This window comes from Odontomachus brunneus, unplaced genomic scaffold (genome assembly GCF_010583005.1).
Source record: "Odontomachus brunneus isolate Ranch 3 - 2012 unplaced genomic scaffold, Obru_v1 Obru_scaffold_253, whole genome shotgun sequence".
NCBI lineage: Eukaryota > Metazoa > Arthropoda > Insecta > Hymenoptera > Formicidae > Odontomachus > Odontomachus brunneus.
Genome location: NW_022639703.1, coordinates 142192 through 149637, shown reverse-complemented (window position 1 = coordinate 149637; position 7446 = coordinate 142192). Strand labels below are relative to the sequence as shown.

The following is a 7446-nucleotide window of genomic DNA, read 5'->3' as shown; positions in this document are numbered from 1 at the left end:
GGGGGGGGGGGGTACAATTTATAGCTCTTTTTTAAGTCAAGATAGAATGTTAAGACAGAATAATATTTAAAAAAATTTCATTGTGTTTAGTACCCGAAAAAAAAAGTTTGTATATAAATTTTGTCCATATACAGGGTGTCCCGAAGTCCCATGATGACCCTTGGTGAGAACGTAGAACGGATTGAGGTGAGCAAGAAAGTCCTGTGCCGTTTTGCGATATTCGCAATAGTTTTTGAGAAATTAATTATTTTGTCTCAACAAATCAGCGTACAGAAAGCGGCAGCGGAAAGAAAGATGCCTTCGGCCGACGTGCGACCGCGACACTCGCGAATCGTATCTCGCCGCATCCCTCCGCCCATAGCTACGAGACATAGCGAGTCTATGTCTTGTAGCTATGGGCGGAGGGATGCGGCGAGATACGATTCGCGAGTGTCGCGGTCGCACGTCGGCCGAAGGCATCTTTCTTTCCGCTGCCGCTTTCTGTACGCTGATTTGTTGAGACAAAATAATTAATTTCTCAAAAACTATTGCGAATATCGTAAAACGGCACAGGACTTTCTTGCTCACCTCAATCCGTTCTACGTTCTCACCAAGGGTCATCATGGGACTTCGGGACACCCTGTATAACATATATGACCATATATAATTATGTGTGCCTACATTGAAAAGAATGCTGTTGTAAAGATATAATTAAAGTAAATGTTTATGTTTATAATAGCCAATGTCGACATTTAATTGAATCTAATTGTTTTCCTTCTTTCATTCAACAATATTTGGTTTTTATGTGGACATACATAATTATATATAGTCATATGTATGATTACATATGTAGACCGAAAAAATTTATATACAAGGTGTACGAAACCTTTTTTACAATAATTCGTGAGAAAGTTAGGCGAATTAAACGGAACAGAAAAGTTAATGCCATTTTACCAAATTTGCAATAGTTAATGAAAAATTAATTATTTTGTCTAAGCTAATGAGTACACGGAAAGCGGCAGTAGAATAGTTAATGAGAAATTAATTATTTTGTCTAAGCTAATGAGTACACGGAAAGCGGCAGTCGAAAGAAAAATGTCTCCGGCCGGTGCGCGACCGTGACACTCGCGAATCGCAACTCGCTGCGTCTCTCCGTCTATAGCTACGAGATACAGCGAAGTGTTACGCTACATATGTGCATGATATATCCGTGTGCCAAATCGATGCTGAATCGAAGCGTGCTTCGGCTGCATACGTGTATGTAGAGGTGACACAGCGAACAGCATGTAACATAGAATTGTACTCCAAAAAATAATTATCTTTCGTCTTCTCGACGTCGTGTCAGAAAAGTGGCAGTACTCTGTTATTTCCACACCACTTTGCGATAGATAGCATTATGCGTTTCTTTTATAGTGGTTTCCCCAGTAGGCCTAATCCATTGTTATAATTCAAAGTAAAAGATGTTTGACTCTTTAAATAATATTGCGAATTACATTTGCGGCGTAATATCGAAGACTAATGCCTTCACGAACTTCATTCTTTGTAGCATTACGCCGATGTTCGACTAAACTTTTTACATAGCCCCATAGGAAAAAATCTAAAACGTTTAGATTTGACGACCGTGCCGGCCAGGCGATTGAGCCACCATGACCTATCCTGTTCAATTTACATACTGCTTGCTGTGTCACCTCTAGTGATGGCCTGTGCGGAACAAAATTTCGCAGGCTTAAGTTTATACGTTTGTGTCAACTATGTTCTGTGGCTACCATTGGCGCATGATGTAGATGACGCATGCGCAAACTCGGTTACATACCGTTCACTGCGTCACCTCTACATACACGTATGCAGCCGAAGTGGCGACACGCTTCGATTCGCCGTCGGTATACGAATATGTCATGCGTAGATGTCACGAATGTGTTAGTATATCACGCTTCGCTGTATCTCGTAGCTATGGGCGGAGAGACGCAGCAAGCCATAATTCGCGAATGTCACGGTCGCGCACCGGCCGGAGACATCTTTCTTTCGACTGCCGCTTTCCATGTACCAATTAGCTTAGACAAAATAATTAATTCCTCATTAACCATTGCGAATTTTGCAAAATGGCATTGACTTTTCTGCTTCGTTTAAACCTTTCTACTTTTCCACAAATTGTTATAAAAAAGGTTTTGGGCATTCTATATAATTATATTGGGAGTACAAATTAGTTCGGTCCGTTTTCAAAAGATGGCTCTGGCTGTTATGAATGTTTCATAGTAACAGCTGATTTCGGTGGTTTCGGAGAGGTTAGACATCTGTCAATAATATTTAGTTTATCACTTTGAGTTTCATACAAAACCCCTGTTTTTTACTGTGTTGAATATGTCAAATTTTGTGTTAACTAAGCAGCATTTGCGGGAGGTTTTAGTTTTCTGCTTTAATTGGAAGAAAAGTGCAGCTGAAGCGCATCGAATGTTTGTAGAAGTTTATGGTGACAATGCTCCAACTGATAAATCATGTAGGGAATGGTTTCGACGTTTCAAGAATGGTGATTTCAGCGTTGAAGACAAGCCTTGCTCTGGACAGCCAAAAAATTCGAAGACAAAGAATTGGAGGCATTACTCGATGAAGATCCGAGTCAAACGCAAGAGGAGCTTGCAGAATCATTGGGAGTTACGCAACAAACAGTTTCCATACGATTGAAATCCATGGGAATGATTCACAAGCAAGGCAATTGGGTGCCTTATGAACTGAAACTGAGAGACGTTGAAAGGCGATTTTTCACTTACGAGCAGCTGATTTAAAGGCAACAAAGAAAGGGTTTTTACATCGGATTGTGAATGGGGATGAGAAATGAATATTCTACGATAACCCCAAGAAGAAAAAAGATTACGCTATGCCCGGTCAATCGTTGCCATCGACCTCAACATCAACACCAAAGCCGAATATTCATGCTTGCATTCGAAGGTCATGCTGTGTATCTGGTGGAACCAAAAGGGTGTGAGCTGCTACAACCTGGCGATTTCATTACGGGCCATCGGTATAGGCTACAATTGATTCGTTTGAGCCGTGCATTACGAGAAAAACGGCCGGAATACGAGCAAAGACATGATAAAGTTATTCTTCTGCATGATAACGCTCGGCCTCATGTCGCAAAAGTCGTAAAAAATTATTTGGAAACGCTTAAGTGGGATATTTTACCGCACTCGCCGTATTCGCCGGACATTGCGCCTTCTGATTACTGGTTGTTCCGACGGATGCAGCACGATTTGGCAGGTCACCGGTTCATTTCTTTCGCAGAAATCGAAAATTGGCTCCTAACTTAGATCGCCTCAAAAGACGAGACTTTTTCTCGAGATGGAATTCGACAATTGCCTGAGAGGTGGGAAAAAATAGTAGCCAGCGATGGACAATACTTTGATTAATCTGTTCATTCATTTTGTTCTAAAATAAATGCATTTTTGACCACAAAAAACGGACCGAACTAATTTATATTCCCAATATATAATCATATATGTTTTTATATGATTATATGTGAACTTTTTTCCTGGGTATGATCTATGACCCATAAAGCGTAAATCTCTAAAATACTTCTTAAAGAATTCCAAAAATATTTTGGAGGACTTGGAAACTCTTTTGGAACTCTTTAAGAAGTCTTTTAGAGATTTGTGCTATATGGGGATTTTGTAATTATATTTTTTTGAATAATACACCAATATATTTGCAAAATGCAACTATATTTTTCTTTAATAAAATTATATACTTTTCTTTAACATAAATGGATTTGTAACAATGCACTGCTACAATGCGCGTCACCGACAACCGCAACGAAACAATCGCTTGGCGCGCCCTCTGCACACCGACCCACACTGTTAAATCCGTAGTGTCAAATTATACTCAATTTGAGTTATTTTTAACCATTCCTATAAGTCGCCACTGCTCCTACTAAATATGTCGTTAATTTAATTAATGTAATGGAGTTAAATAATTTAACTTAAGAAATGTATTAAATTTGACTAAAATTTAGTTTATTTTTTATTATGTGCATGTTAATGTAACCTTTGTTTTAGTAAAAAATGACAATTTTGTGTTTTAAATGGGTTGATTAGATGTGGTTGTTTTTTTAAACACATGGTTTGTGTTAAAATAATAAATTTTAACACACATGATAGTTAAAAATAACTAAATATTATTTAACTCAAGAAATTGGTTTAAATTTTATCCTCCAATATTTAACAGTGCACCGTACAGCCGCGACACGCGCCAAGAACACGATAGGAGACAAGCTAAGTAAAAACTAATAATAAAACTAATAAAAACCAAAAACAAAAGCGAAAGAGAGACAGAAATGTCGATAAGCAGCGACTAATAACGATATAACCCTAACGAGCGAGGGAAAAGCGAATATAACGCGAACAAGATTAAAGAGAATTCAGAAAAGATAAAAATTGTTCATTTTCTTCTCATAGAGCTCATAGGGAATTTTTTCATAATTTTGTATAAACTATTTAGTACTTCAAGAAAATGCTAAGAAGTTAATTTAAAAATTCTGAAAAAATTCTCAGAGCTCTATGAGAAGAAAATAAACAATTTTTATTTCTTGCTATTTTTCGGTAAAGTTAATAGAATTTGAGTAAAAAATTATTGAAACCAATAATTTTGTAGATATTTCCGTTTCTTAGAAAATATAGATCGTATACAAATTTTTTTCAAACAAAAGTTAGTTCCTTTACGTAGAATAAAATTCTGTAATAAAAAAATAGATGTTTCTATTTAAAAAGTAAAGTTGACCTTTGAATGACCTCCAAAGTCAAAATCAAGATCACCTTCGAATGTCCCCCTCTGAATCCGAAAACTTTTATCTGAAACATTTTTGCTGAATATGCTTAAATGAAGAATTATCAGAGTAGATTTTCTAAAATGGGACACCCTGTATATCCATAACCACATGACAAACGAATAAAAAAAATGTGTAAACCAAGATTCACGAGCTCTCATTGAACGAACCTCACTCCCAAACTTCGTGACCGCCAGAAAAACTCATAACGGGAGATTGTTACATTCCTTTAGTTATTCTGTGTATCAAAGTAATGAATTAAAGGATGCAGGTAACTCATTAGATGAATTAGAAAAAGTACTGCTCATTTTATCGGTTTGTAATTGGATATATTATAAAATAAACTGAAAAGTAAGGATGAAAAGTTTAAAAGGAGATATTCGGATGAAGTAAAAATATTTACATCTACATTATATTTTTACTCTCCTAAAGCATACAATTTTATTCGTAAACACTTAAGTCTACCCCATGAGATAACATTACGGACATATGTTGCAGAATCTTTTTGTCAAGAAGGTTTTCCTAATATAATTTTTCAGTTTCTACAGAAAGAAAATATTAATTATTTAAAAGACGTAGCTTTAATAATGAATTCAATGTCTATTAAGTCTACTATAATATATGACAATAACAGTATATTCAAAGGATATGTAGATTACCCTGTAAATTGTTGGAAAAGATCTGAAATTACAATATAACGAAACATTATTGTATCAGAAGCTGTATAATGTAGTATTCCAAGTTGTTTCATACAGCACTAAATTTAAAACTTTAATAGCTCACTTTTTGTAAATAAAATTACAAGTGACAATCAAAGTAAATTACTTCTTGAGACAATGAAAAGATTGTATGATGTCAGAGTCACAGTGCGTTCTATTATTTGTGGTGGAACAAAAGTTAATTTTTCTACAATGACAAATTTAGGCTGTTATTTTATTTCAGAGATAATGACAACTCATTTTAAACACCGATACAATAATTCTAAGGTGTATGCAATATTTGGTACATGCTATATGATTAAATTAGCTAGAAATGCTTTTGCAGAAAAACTTTTGTATTCGGCTAGTAAGATAAGGTAAAACTCCTGTTTAGGGAACTTCTCTCAGAGGTGACCTTGACCTTGACATATGTTATAGAGGTCACTTTCTTTACCTTCAGTAGGTTTCAGCCGTCGCTCATTGACTGTTAAAAAGTTATTGATGAAAAAAGTTAGAAAAATATATAACAATTTCTTGATACTGTGTACCGTTAACACACACACACACACACACACACACACACACACACACACTGCTCGCCAGCAAGCGCGCTCGCCCGTCCGATAGAGCGGACTCGCGATGTGTGCGTGTGTTCCTATTATATTTTAAGTTTTATAAATACACATTTTTTCTCACAATTTCGTGAGAAATTCTTACTCATTAACTTAAGTACAACAGACTTGCGCCCCTCCCCCGCCGCGGTGCAGGAGGTCTGAGGGGCGTAGCCTCAGCTAGGGACAAGCACCTTTTTTATTTTTTACCATATTTCAATAATATAAACATGGCTATATGGTGGTCGCTTATAGTTTCCGAGATATTAATAAAAAAGATGCCTGTCTCTGCCTGTCTAGCCGTCTACGCTCCCCCCGACCCTCCGCACCGCGGCGGGAAGGGGCCAAGTCTGTTGTACCTAAGCTAAAGAGTGAAAATTTCTCACAAAAGTGAAAGGAAAAGTGTGTATTTTATAGAACTGTTTTGAAAAATTACATTACATTCATACAACTTTTTTTTGTTAATAACTTTTTAACAAACAACGAGCGACGGCTAAAACCTTCAGGTCACTCAGGAGGATGACCTCTATAACATATGTCAAGATCATGGTCATTTGAGGGGGGTCCCCTAAATAGGAGTTTTATCATATTTTCTTACATATATTACGTTCTACGGATTCCGCGCTATTATTTTCTTTTCTCTTTATTATTTCATCTGTATTATCACGTGTTAGAACGAACGCATATGTTAAACTATATATCTCGTGAGTAATATAAGACATAGACCGATAAAATATAAGAATATCCGATTGTAAATATTGAACTGTTTATGCAACTGTCGCGACGACAACATATGTGTCCCGTTAATACACCCGAACCATTAAATCTAAGTCCCAACGTGGAAAAATCTAACGATGATCATAGGCCGTCGCACATAAACTTCTATAAAACTGTAAACTAACATGGCTCAACGTAAACCTAGGTAACAGTTATTTAACCAAGCGCTAGAGCAGCACCCAATACGCGACTTATAAATAAACTGCACGCACTTTCAAATATTAGGATAATCATAAAAGTCTGCAGCTTCATGTCCCTAATAGACCGATATATTACGGTTTTGTCTCCACACACTCAATACACACGGTTGCTCTTAAGCCACTTCCACACTCTCTCAGAATCCCTGCAACGTTAAATCATCTGTACCTATCACCTTTGTACTACCTTACCCTACCAACTATGTTGCACTATAAGCATAAAAAGTACTCTCCTCTCATTATTGCATCTAATAAATGAAAATTTATCCCCCTCTCTCTTTCTCTCTCTCTTTCACACACACACACACACACACACACACACACACACACACACACACACACACACACACACACACACACACACGCGCGCG

The 7446-nt window shown here is 36.8% G+C and overlaps 1 protein-coding gene across 1 annotated transcript in view; it reads right to left on the bottom strand.

Annotated features, from left to right (window-relative positions):
• Positions 1–7446, bottom strand: part of LOC116852735 (leukocyte tyrosine kinase receptor-like) — a 360643-nt gene that overhangs the window by 243244 nt on the left and 109953 nt on the right. The window lies entirely within an intron of this gene.